The following is a 13,876-nucleotide window of genomic DNA, read 5'->3' as shown; positions in this document are numbered from 1 at the left end:
GTATTTTCATTATAATATCACCCTCCATAATAATTTTAACGTGCCTATTATCATTGACTTCAGAAATTTGGTAGACTTGGAAGAGAAGTAGGCTAATTAGTCTAATATTTGAAGAGAAGATGATTCATGAAAGACTTAATATTTTTGCCAATTTGCGATCCAAGTCCAGTTTATGAATCACATTTTTTCGGCGAGTGGTTTGCCAATAATGTTCATTCTATATTTAATAATTTTCTATAAATAAATATGATACACATAATAATTCTGTATCCATGGAACCTCATCATATTATGACATTCGACAAAAGTCGTATCTGTCTATAATATGACTCTGCTTTTACTGCATTATTAATTTTATATTGTTTCCTACTCAGTCGGGCGCAAAAATTAAAAATCCATCACGTCTGCTTTTTGAAATGAGAGATCAGATTCAATTCATTCTCATTATTTGAATGAGGTAGTGGAGGAGACAGTGTATGCCTGGCAGGCAGCATGAGAGATGAGAGATTGAGCTACTACGTTATCGACCACCAACATTCCACACCGTTGTTGGCGAGTGCCGAGTGGTGATGAGAGCTGCTGTTGTAGTAAACGTATAGTAGTGAGTACTGAGTAATGACTGAGAATTCAGAGACTGTGTGACTGAAACTGATGACTGAGAGCGTATGATGAGAGGGGACTGGGTGGGTAGAGAAAAGAAGAGAGAGACATGGAGTGAGCGAGACAGTTGCGCAGAAGAAGTGCGCAGTTGTGAAGTGAGGACCCCGATCAAGCGGTCTGCGGATCAATACGCGGCAGCCTCGCCTACTCCCTGCTGTGGCCGTGGCGACTCGTTCAGCGCTCAGCGGCAGACGGCAGTCGTGCTTGGATCGTGGCGTGGCTGGGATCGGGGTGAAGTGTTGGTCTTTCTGTGTGTGTTGTCAGTGTCGGCCAAGTGCCACAGTGCCTAGGCATGTCCTCCTCCTCAGATTCCCGCCTGGCTCCTTTCACAGAATGATGCTTCTTCAACCAACCGCCCGAGATTGCGGCTCGATAGCACGAATTCTTGGAATACTACTCCTCCAGAGCCGGTAGGAAATCTATTGTCAATCTTTTCTTAGTGCCCGATAGGGCTATGCAATTTTTCGGTACCGTCCACTGTCTACATTGATCATTAACCAAAACGGAGATACCGAGTAGTAATTATAAATATAGTACCGTATGTCATATTGATTAAACGTAAATGTAGTGTATAATTTAGTCAATGAAACATTAAATTTTCAGTTGTAAACAAAACAGTATTAGTATATCAAGAAATTTACATATTTTACTCGTGATATCAAATCATGACTATGAATAATTGCATATACAATGAATTCGAATTATCAGCTTTTGTAATTGTAGTTTTAATAACTATTATTATGCAACAATAGTAAGCTATAAGTGAAAATTTACTATGGATAATTTATCTAAAGGTTAATGGTATTAATCTTTTGAAGTTATATGAAGCTCTATTATTGAGGAGGGTTGATCTGTTAGGATTTAAAGATTAATCTCTGAGAATTGTCATCTATAGATGTTACTGATAAAACCTCTGATTCGCTAACATTTTTATTGATTCCCCATTTTATATAATTATTAAGCTTGGACTAGTCCTCCCCAATGGTGGTCGAATGTGGAGAATAACGCAATAAGAGGCTGATAACAAATTTTGCAATTTAAATTTGTTTGATTAGGGATTAATTTTTACTTTCCTGGAATGGATATACTTTTGGGATGTTATATGTTATTCAACACAAATCTCGAAATGACTAATCTACTGCGTCGGAAAAAATATATAAAGTATATACACTTTATGGTTTCCATTCAATATTTCGCTAGGATTTGCAATACTAGCGATAATATTAACAAATACCAGGATTTCTTGAACAGTGCTTCCCCTCTCCCCAAAAACTCAGTCTATAGTCCCCAAATTTTCTTAGTCTTTATTATGTAAATTCATCTATAATTTTGCTGTATCGTAAGCTACCTTGTATATAAGTGTATAAGCCAGTATATATTGTAATCTATATAAATAAAGTACTCAATCAATCAAAAACCATCAATAATTAGGCTATATATGCATATACTAGCCAGGAAACTTGGTTTGGTCGCTTTTGTGTAATTTAAAATATTCGGCCCATTAAGTTCTTGAAAATTCTAAAACCTTGGTGGTCCCTCATAGTGTTAACTTAATAAAACTCCCATTTTGCCTGTAGTTTGAAATTGAAAGTAATTGCAGTACCTTTCAGATTAAAAATAATCATATTAATATTCTCTCAGTTGTTCCTGCATGTCAAATTCAATAAATGTTGAGTGAAGATGTTCACAAAAATCTGGTAAGAGTTGAATAAAAACACTGGAAAATCCTCAGCTTTCAGTACGGTATAGCCTATTCTGGGATAGTTTATCAAGTAACATCAATATAACAATTTGTTGACGCGAGGTGTCAGTAGTTGTCATGTATTATGCTTAGTAACCACAAAAATTCATCTTATTAAGAGCGCAACGCCGAGTAGCTTATCATATTAATCAAGAGCTTGAAAGCGTCAGACAGGGGTGGTTTAAATTGAACTCGTCATCAAGATGAGAACACATCCCTTTCCAGCTCGAGTGGTGGACTAATGTAAGCTGTCACTCCTCTAATTAACGCTTCTCCTCCAACTTCCAAGAAGGTTCTTCAGCTCAAGAGTATTTAATAAATTATGCAGGGTACGATGCATGCTCTTTATGAGAGGTAATAATAGTACTTCTTGAAGAACAGAACAACAGTCTCTGAAATTTAATTTCAGTTTTTCCATGTCAGCAACGTATTGGATACCCAATCAAGCTTATCGTCGATTGTGAAGAAAACTACTCTTGTCAATTGAATATGAAAATGTCAAAGATGAGCACTAAAACTAACATTAGTTTGATTTTACGATAAATATTTCATTTATTATAATATATTGGAATATACAAGGTTTACCGTATTCTTTTTAGTGAAGCTAGACATCGGATTGATATGGTCATAAGCAATACTACGAAATCAAATGTATCAAAAGTAGTGGGCTAGTGGGTGATAGAAACTCCGTCTCTATACTTTCTACTGAAAACTGAAGCTCTGACATGAGTGGTGACTATAAAATCGAGAATTATAATATTCTTCTTCTTTCTTAGCACTACAGCCCTGTGTGGGCCTTGGCTTCCTCCGTCACATGCCTCCACTCGTTACGGTCATTTGCCATCCTTCTCCATCCACGAATCCCCATCCTATTCAGATCACCCTCCACATCCTGCAGCCACCTTCTCCTTGGTCTCCCTCTTCTTCTCACGCTGAATACTTCACCCTCAAGAAGTTGTCTCTGAAGTCTGTAATTATTATAATCTTGATTCAATTAAAATTTAGAATAGATTCGCAATTATTTTCAATAAGAATATAATCTCAACGTTTTGGAAATACACGAACTCTCACCCTTAAAACGGGAGGGCCACAGCCCACACATCCTATTTTTGAGAATTTGAAGATTATATATAATAAGATACTGTATCCACTGGGATTCCTGAAAGCAACAGGAACTATACTTGCCTACCCAGGCTGTTTCTTGATGAAGTGAATGTCAGTCACCCCACGCCTCCACTCAAAGCGTTCAGTTACATTCCCCAGCAGCGTCATTTTTTCCTCTTTGCTTAGTTGATACTTTTGGATGTTCAAGAGTATGAAGATGTTGAAGTTCGAGATCGAGATCATGAGAATTGGACTACATAAATATCTATCACTTGTGAAAAATAGAATCTTGTTTCAACAAAAACAGTTCAATCAAGCAATCTATATTGAACTGTTCAAAAAAACTCAGTGCTATGTGAAATGTACGTCAAGTGCAAATGTACTTGTTCGATCATGAATTCTATTAGGCAGGTTTTTGCCGTTGGTGGAAATGCTTGCACATTGCAAAAAACCAAGTGGTAGACATTATATTAAAGTATTTTGAAAACTTGTTTTCCAATCATTCCATTGAAAAAAGGCTCTAAAGAGTTAACTGAACTTGATCTTTCCTGAGACACAGCTTCACAGCGCTTTTCTCTCATCACCTTCCAAGTCGTGTTAGAATTATTTATTCAAATGCACTGTTAATTAGAATTCAGAGAGAAAACTGGACTTATAATGTAGAAAATCTTCATTTGTGTTCAGAAATGACTTGAGGAGTATTAATCCATGATTTTTATTATCGCTATTTGGAATCAGTTTTCTAGACTCATACGATGACTCATGAGATATGATTAGCAGCATAAAACTGCTATTTTATGCGCGGATTTAGTAGAAAATCATTCATCATAATTATGTTCTATTTTGAACAATAAACTGCGAATCGCATGACGGCGAAGGGAGCGGGAGAATTTTGTAATTAAAAATGATTCTGAAGAGAACTGATCCCAAATAGAGATGATAAAACTCATGGATTAATGCTCCTAAAGTCATTCCTGAACACAAATGAAGATTTCCCACCATCCTTATAAGTCCAGTTTTCTCTGTGAATCGTCGCCGTCGTCGTTATGCGATTCGCAGTGGTGGTGTGCACAAGACAATAAATATATAAAATATATATGATGGCGTTAATGGTAATGGTTAATGGTGAATTACAGTGGTCCTTAGTTTGCCTATACAAAATTAAAAAAAGTATATAAAAGTGTATAAATAATTTGCCAATATTCTACCATTTAAATTGGTTTTATAGTTCATGCTTTTTTGTTTATTTGGAATGATGTCCACATAAGATTTTTGTTTGAGCGTGGCCAATGGAATGAGATGATGATGGTAATGAGATGATGATGGTAATGAGATGATCAAATGATTATGCTTATCAGTAGGATTCGAACCCACGACCAGGCAACGCTAGTAGACTGAAGGTTGCGTCGTCTATACTCAGAATAAAGTAAATTGAGAATTGACTCGAGCAAGATACCTGCCATGCCAAATTATGCAAAATTGTGACATTTTCAAGTCCATAATAATGTAACTGAATATATTCAATTTTACATCACAGCCGATGTAGGGCTGACTATCTTCTATAATATAATAAAGGAAAGAATTGGCTTATACACGTACGGGATAGGTAATTTACGATTGACGAATCATCACGTCTGAACTACTGAACTGATTAACTTAAAATTTTGCTTATAGATTCTTAATTTAACGAGTATGGTGATAGGCATATTTTAAATCCATTAAGATTTCAGTACGTCAAGTTTTAAATTAGAACCTTACGGAGCACGGGTTACCTGATAGTTGAAAATATTCAGTCATATGGGCTGACAATGAAAACGTCGCAATTTCGCACAGTTTGGCAACGTAGATAAAACATATATACTTTGTCAACATTTCAAGTTGTTTTATTCTGTGTATAGTGCATTCGGCTATCCTGGTTGGCATAATAATAATTGAAAATTGAACATTACAGTCACTATGAAATTTGTAAAGTGTAGGTACTGAACGGTGATTTGCATCTTTTGACGTTATCAGTTTTCGTATGGAATTTACTTACACACAAACGGTCAAACATGACTTTGGATTCGACACACATATTATAAAACCGCATTGCTTATTCGAGTACCTCAAAATGCATTCAAATTATACTCAAAAAACGTTCAATACTGTACTTTATTGAAGAGCGTTTATTCAATTTCAAATGCCATTTAACAGATTTTAAAAACAATAAAAAACTGTTTTGATGAAAAATCATTTTTCTTCACCCTGCTACCATTATCTTCAAAAAAATATTTTTAATATTCATGGGAAATTTGAAAATTGGAAATTATCTATAACTGTGAATGCCTTCCTTGTCTAATTATTTGATTCCTTATTCGTGCTTCGTTCCAATACACAATATTAATTTCTCACAATTTTCCGATAGTACATCAAGTTGGTTTGTACAAGTAGTCCAATCTTCTAAGTCTCTTCTTGCAATATCTGTAGTCAAAACAATGAGATGAATGGAAGAGATCTGAAAGTCAAGGCGTTTATTGTGGATTGTGGTTTCGGAGGGGCTCTTCCTCTCCAGGTGTGACACCACACGTTACCCATGAGCTGATGTGTTTTGTGGCCTAATAAATGTGTGCTTGTATGTCAGTGTGAGTGAGTGTGTGTGCTGCTTTGTATAAATGCAAGGACCATTTCAGACACAGTCCAGCCTACGCGCGCGCGCCTACGTATCATCATAGAATACCTCTTTTCGTTTGCATTCTTCCACTTTTTGATTCCTACTTACATCCTGTTGAGGAACTTAATGAATGGGAATAACGCGTATACACGATAGCACGCCTGCCCACTCCCATTAGGGTTGGATACTTTTTAGACAACACTGATTTCGCTCCAAATCTTCAAATTGATGGAACCCACGTTGCATACAACATGAAAGTACAGTATGTTCTATCTCTAAATTTGATAGAAAACTCATAGAATCAATGCAACTGATATTACAAATGATTGATATTACTAAAAGTTCGGTCTACAAGTCTATGATTACGGTGAACATAATTCATACTTTCACTAAACTACGCTACTGGCAATAATTGTATTGGAAAGACATAGTAGGCCATAGTGTGATAAATTCCCCATGAGAAATACGATGATGACTCATGTTAACTTCTGCAGTAACTTGTAACAATATTTTTCCCAATCTAATTACGTCATTCGCTAAATATTTTGCATCAACCAGTTTGAAAATATCAATTTTTATCTAAGTTTTGGACCAGCGTTCCGTATTGTTTGGTATTTAGAAAAACATTGCAACCAGTAACATGAGAGGCAAATGAGAAGAATTGTCGGCCCACTCTACGCTCACGCAGTCAGGATCAGAGTAGGCAACTTGCTGTCTTGCTGAGAAATTCAGGCAAGCCAACCTGATAATCTATTCCTCATTCCTTACTTCGGCTGAAAACTGTGAACTTTCTCATATTCTCAATGGCGTAGGCTTCTTCATTCAAAAACAACCAGACAATTACGACATCAACCATTATAGCCTTCTTGTATTGTCTCCTACCATCTCATTCATAGAATTGTGATGTTTTTCTGTAATCGGCATCAATGACATCAAGAACAATACTTTTCAATCCTGCAAGTTATAACTCATGGGAGCTCTGGTTCTCAATAAACAAATAAAACGTAAAAACTTTCACAAAAATTGACGTCATATTAAAATTCAATATCACCTATAACAATGATTAGGCTATACCATAGAATAAACAATCTAGTTTAGAAGTTTTCTCTGGCTATACTTTGAGACAAGACATTATTATTTACTGGTTAATATGGTTCTCATGCTTTTGGCTTTTCTATTCTATAGGCATACTATCGGGCTTGATATTTCTAGAATAATGCTGTATTCTAGTCTGATAAATTCAGTCTAATCAAAGTTTGTCGACTATCATATATAATTCTCGATAGACTAATCGATCCGATTCAATTCAATTCACTTTTAGAACCGATAACTTTTTAATTGCTGTAATTCTTATAATAATTGATAATATGCAACATTACTTGCAGAACTCGAATATTCACTCTGTTTTAATAGAACCATCACGTTCTGTCAGAAATGACTGTACTGTATGATTCTTGACTTTCAAAATTGAAAATATTGCTATATGTAGTATTGTACATACTGAACAGTATAGACGGATATGGCTCTTTAGCGTTCCATTCAGCATTCTAAACCGTAAATAAAATGCTAAGACAGATATTTTAAAATATCTTAATATGGGCGGTTAGAACCATATCTGATTTGAAATCAGATTGAACTAGTCTAAAAATTTACAAAACAAATTTTTAATAAGTGTAAACCTCACGTAATTGCACGATATAAACTTAAAACTGATTGACTGATTTCTCATGAAATTTGAATGTAGTTTCACTAAATACATACACAAAACACAATTTATACAATTTATTGTTGTATTCACATACAATATATATGTATATAAAATGATCAATCGGTATATTTTTCGAAGTTTTCTGAAGTTCTGCTGTATATTCTTTGATTACTCTTTAGAAAAAATGGGACTGATAACAAATCTCGTCATGCAAGCTTGTAACTAAGTCCCCTCTGAATGTTGTAAATCATTATTGAGTTTTTTGTTTTATTTTTTCTTGTGTTAATCAGATAATCACTCTTGCCAACATTCCACGAGAAATCGATGAAGTTTCTGAATTTCTTTGAGGAAAAAATGTGATTTGAAATAAAACTACAGAATGCTAAGCTGAGCTAGTTCAAGCAATTCGCAGTGATTCAGGAAAAGTACCACCTTACCGATTGTTGCACTTGAATAATTCTTGAATCAATAAGCAGTAGACATTAGACTTGTAGATGACCTTACATTTGGACTTGACCTTGCTGGTCCGTTAAGTACGTAAGCGTCAACTATATTTATAGCTAAGGCTCATATCATAATGCTAATCTCCTCCATCAATGTATCTACTCTTCTTGTACCTACTTCTCCTTATTTGGATGAGTCTGTATGATTAGAATAGCCTTTTGTTGTCTATCTGTATACTTTTCTATAATCTCATTTGATAACACGAACACGAGTATCTTTCAGCATTTGTAAGTTATGCCATTTTTCAGCTTTCACTATCCTTTAGAAATAATTATGTACAACATTACATATTTATAATATAATACATAATTATTTCTAAAGGATAGTAGAAGCTAAAAAATACTCGTAATAAACCAGTCATATGGATTCATGTAAATACACTTTGATTATCTTGAATGGCCAATATATCTGATCAGCACGATTTAAAATCTACCACTAATCTACCTGCATTGATATTATTAGCCTTTCAACAACGAAATGTGCGATCTATTGTCTCCGCACATCGATGATCAGAATTTTTTATACGAAGTGAAGAAGAACATCAAAAGCTTGATTGCAAAACAAAGCAGCCCCTTTTTCAAATTGATAACTGGGAGAGGAGCAGCTGCGGCTATCCCCTTTTATTTTGCTCATAGTCTTCTATAGGCTGGGCGGCTGTTCCACTGTTCGGCTAATCGTCGATGGCAACTACAGATCGTTGTCGATTTATACGCTTTTATGCGGCCATCTAATCTACAATGCATTCTATTCCTAGCAACCGGTTTCGTCTCATTCTAATTCTGTATTCTGCCCACGTTTTCAGGGCTTGTTCGATTGTATAACAACTCATCCTGAAATTTGTATCGAAGATGATTGAATGAAATCGCCCTTCATCTAGATGCTCTTTTCCGTAGGCTATACGAAAGAATTCTGCACGATACATCAGGTTTCTCGAACACTTTGAAATCTGATTGTGATCGGGTCTATGAAATGCGATTGTTGGACGCAAAATAGTGATCCAAAAAAGATGAATTCAGAATTTATGATTTCATAAGCTTAAATACCGTACTGTATACTTACTGTAGTTGAAATATTCTCTTCAAAAACTCAACTTACTTCAATTCTCAAATATTATTTTTTAATCAGATACAGAAATGTAGGTAGGAAATATGTACTTGTTTGACAGTCTTAGAGAATGCATGGGACTGTATGGAATGAATAATTCTTGTGATTTTTATGGAAATAATATAGTAATAGCAGTTGATTGATACCAATACAAAACTGCACTACACGTAGTATAATCGAATGAACCCAAGCCAACAAACTACAAGGAGTTGAGCTGTATTTTCTTATCAATTCTCTTGTGAACATTGTTCTCCCGAATCTGTAGCACACTGCTATGAACCTAATTCATCTTGCTCGCAAAACGTTTCGACAAAACCAGCAAAGCATGCCCAGCAAGCATTGGCTACAGCTCTATAGCACGCTGCTATAAACCTAATGCTCGCAATATTCATACAAAACGTTTCGACAAAATCAGCAAGCATGATAGGCTACAGCTCCAGCATTGGTATCTGGCAAACCGCCGAGCCGAGAGAACCGTTACCAGCGAACTGGCGTACTTGTTTTTGTTTTAATCATTCTGCCTTTGTCCGTACAATGTTTTTCATGTATCCTATCAGCACTCGGCATGACTGTCAAAAGCACCAACCAGAACGTGTCGATCGCTGATGATATTTTGTACCTGTAGATGAAGAACGAGAAGGAGAATGTGAAAATAAATGAGGAGAGAGTGAGAGAGTGTTTGATAGTTGAGAGTAATGATGGATAAAGTGGAATGGTGCTAGTACAGTGTACATGGCAATGAGGCCAACACGTTGCTCAGGACTTAGGACTCAGAACCGAGAACCACGGTGGGCTGTGGGCGCACTCGCAAACCCAAGTGCTGCGAAAATATTGTCGCCATGGCAACCTGCAACAGCTAACTGCTTGTCGTCTATCTGCAGGTGTCCGCCGCATGAGCTCACTGCTCACCATCACAAAGTCGTGACACTTTCACATCTGATTTCCATAAATGACGCTCTGCTAAAATCCAGTTGAAGGTCTGCCCAAGTACAGCAACACTATAGCCTCCACATAAAAATACACCAACAATATTCTTGAGCTGTCAAAGCCCACGTGAAATATGTCGTATGCACTTGTTCAAAACATCCATGACTCTATTCCGTGTGAGAATAACGATGGCTGTGCTTGTTTTATTGAAGTAGTTAACCCATATTCCATTCATACTATATCATCCAAGCAAAATATTATATTTTTACTTATCAACTATTACAGCCCTCTGTCAATGAGTTTTCTGATAATTAACTGCTTACTTAAACTGCCGATACACAACCGAGAAATAAAATCTGTGAATTCATGTTGAGCTGCCGTATTCTCTCTGAGATATGAGATCTAAAACAGTAGAAATAATAAGTTTTTATACCATTAAGTCACTGTCCAGTTCAGTTTTGAATGACCAGATCGTTTGATAGAATGTTTTTAAGTCGTTGAGTGAAATAAGGTGTTTTGACTTGAATTTTTTGAAAGGGAATATTTTTACCCTCTGCCCCAAGCAAAGATTAGAACACTATGGGAGTATCACTAATGCTCGATATCATTATTTCAATGACCCATACTTTCATAATCTACCTGAATCAATGTATGTATCGTGATGATGATAATGATATCGGCGTGGTAGAACTAGTAAGACCTATGAGTTTTTGCAACATTCAAAGTCATACGATTTAGTCTCTTATATCAACGTTCAATTCGAGATATTTAATTTATGGTCGATTGCGGCTTGATAAAATAACAATTTAGGTCTATATTGGCAAAAATTACAAGTGGGGTTGCAGTGCAGATTGTATTAGAAAATTCAGTTTCTTCACATGCTGTATTCATATCAGGCTTACTCAGCTGGACTTGATTTCAGTAGCAACCAGTTAATTCGTTAATTAGGTACATTGGTTATGGGTGCTGGTATGGTTATTTGTATGGAATCGTGAACAGCAAAATAAATCATCTCAAAAATATGTTTTATTCAAAAGTCCACTTGGATTTTTCATAGTGAATATGGTCTGCGATTGAAAGCCTAATTTTTATATAGGAGGGGCAGTTATTAATGTGTGAATGAAGAATGTATAATTTTATACATTTATAAAAAATGAATGGCATATAGAGAAATGAATAATTTGTATTTGCTGATTTCTAATTAAAGAGTTTTGAAATGTTTATATTTATATCATTAGGCTCACTCTAAAACAGAATGATAGTATGGACCTACAGCGATTCTCTAGGATCTTCGTTTTCGTCTCCTATCTGATCCGTGATCAGTGAACAGTTGTTAGTTCTTTGAACCTATAAATAGCAACGATCGCATGCTATGAGTTGGTATGACGTCATCCAGTTTTTAACATTTTTGAGACGTTGATTGACTCGGGTATGTCAGCATAATAATTGCTGTTCCAACAAGAGCACAAGTAGGCCTATTTGTTCTGTTTCCGGCTCATCAACAGTTTGTCATTCATCGGAGACCAGACTGAGTCCGATTTCCAAACAGCAGCAGCATTCCTCATTTCAAGCCTACTGAAATTAAATTATTATTTAGATAGGACATTCAATATAGTCAGGTCAACAAAATGCTCATTTGTTTAACTATCGAGATTTCTTGAGAAATTCGCGCGTCATGCAAATTCCAAATTGTTTGGAAGCTTTTTCAGTGCAATAGAGCAATACAGTTATGTAATTAGTTTATGCACGTCGTCTGAAAAACAGTCGTTAAAAAACCTTTGAAAGTTCGCAGCTATCTTGTATTTCATGTTTTTTTTTGGAATACAGTAGAAGAAACAGTTTTATTAAAATGTATTAATAACCTATTATTATGAATTAAATGATAAATTTAAAATATTATATATTACAAAAACAGATAAATATAATCCATATTTTGTTCAGATGTGTGACATGAAGTATATTCTTTTCTTCTACTGTATTTTTACATTTCAGCAGCTTATGAGTCTTGCTCATAGGAGTGACTAATGAACCATTGTTCACTTCTGTGGTAGTCTAGTCTGTTTGTGTCAACTTACCAATAAATTTCATGATTTCTCACTTTCTTTCTTGAGTTAGACTTCCTCATGCTCTGTTATATTCCTTTTGCCGTTGAGGAAGATGCAAGTGCTGATGTAATAGTTGTAATGATGTGATATGTTGATTATTGATCACCAAGAGGATTTTTCGGGAAGCACTCGCGGAAAACACTGAAACGTTTCATTTGAATTACTTGTCTGTGTGAAAAATGGAATGATATTAATCATAACTCTATTTGAAATAATGTTCAACTTTAACTCAATATTTTTATTTTATTTCCTGAATAGATTTTGGATTATCAAGGAGAAGAACATGTAAGTCATCAATACTACAAAAATAACAATTCAATCCAAACCATTTTCTGCCTACCATTCTTTTGAAGTCAGACAATTACTGAGAGAAAACAAGCAAAACGATCTGAATAAATGACTCAATATTTTCTGTTGCATGATCTGATTCAGAAATGTTATTGTAATGACTTGGATCTTGTCAAATCACGTTTTTCCAGCACTCAATACTTGATTGCAAGTTAGCCACAATTCTTGAAGTTCTCCAAAATGCTGCGAGGGTTCAACCACTCTCATTTATTCCTTTTCTCTTCGTTATTCTCTCGTGCTTAATAATTTTCCCATTTCTGGCGTAATCAACATTCATAGTTTTTGAAAGGGAAGCAATTTCAGTTTCCATCCTATTTGATAATGTTCCTTCATTTGCATCTCATTTGAACACGTTTACCACATCTGCATCTGCAGACGTATTCTGTAAAGTTTCCAAAAAAGTGGTTGCAGTCAATCAAGCTGAATGGAATAGTCTGAAAAGCTTCGTCTTCAAGCTTGCTTGGCGGGATTGCTTACAGGCGCGGATCCAGGACTCTGAACTGTGGGGGGGTCCCATCCGATTGAAGTTGTCGACACCCCTCACTCGGAAAAGTTATTAATCGAAAACAGCATTTGAGAGTTTTTTAAAAATATTAATTTTATTTGGTTTTGTTCTTTCATATGCCTAGGATGCTCATTTCTAAACACCACTTGGAAAAGAGTGGGGGCGCGATTGCCCCCCCCCCTAGATCCGCGCCTGGCTTACAATACTAAAAAGCTTCAACTGCTTGATTTATTCATATTCATGTTCTATCGTATTTTTGAACAGTTTTCCGAGGAGACTCCAGACAGCATTCCTTATAAAAACGCTCAAATATTTGCCAACTTTGAAGGGAACTCGATGCACAAACGACTAGACATTTCCATAAATTCCATTTCATAACATTTCTTCAACTTCCATTTCACGCCATTTTCACTTTTTTGCAAATCCACTCGCAAGAAGTAGTCAAATTTTACAATATCTAAATAGAATTTTTCACCTCTGTTTTGAATAATTGAAATCCTGTTAGGAATGTCGAGTGCCTT

At 35.6% G+C, this 13,876-nt stretch overlaps 1 protein-coding gene across 1 annotated transcript in view; it reads left to right on the top strand.

Annotated features, from left to right (window-relative positions):
- The first annotated feature begins 772 nt into the window (after positions 1 to 772).
- The window catches only part of LOC111045834 (SH2 domain-containing protein 3C), a 46,923-nt gene continuing 33,819 nt past the window's right edge, over positions 773 to 13,876 (top strand). The window contains exon 1 of the mRNA XM_022331313.2: positions 773 to 1,069. The gene's annotated coding sequence lies outside the window, so the exon portion shown is untranslated. The remainder of the gene's footprint in view (positions 1,070 to 13,876) is intronic.

The sequence above is a fragment of the Nilaparvata lugens genome, chromosome 3, assembly GCF_014356525.2.
Source record: "Nilaparvata lugens isolate BPH chromosome 3, ASM1435652v1, whole genome shotgun sequence".
NCBI classification, from domain to species: domain Eukaryota; kingdom Metazoa; phylum Arthropoda; class Insecta; order Hemiptera; family Delphacidae; genus Nilaparvata; species Nilaparvata lugens.
This window is presented reverse-complemented; position numbering and strand designations above follow the sequence as displayed.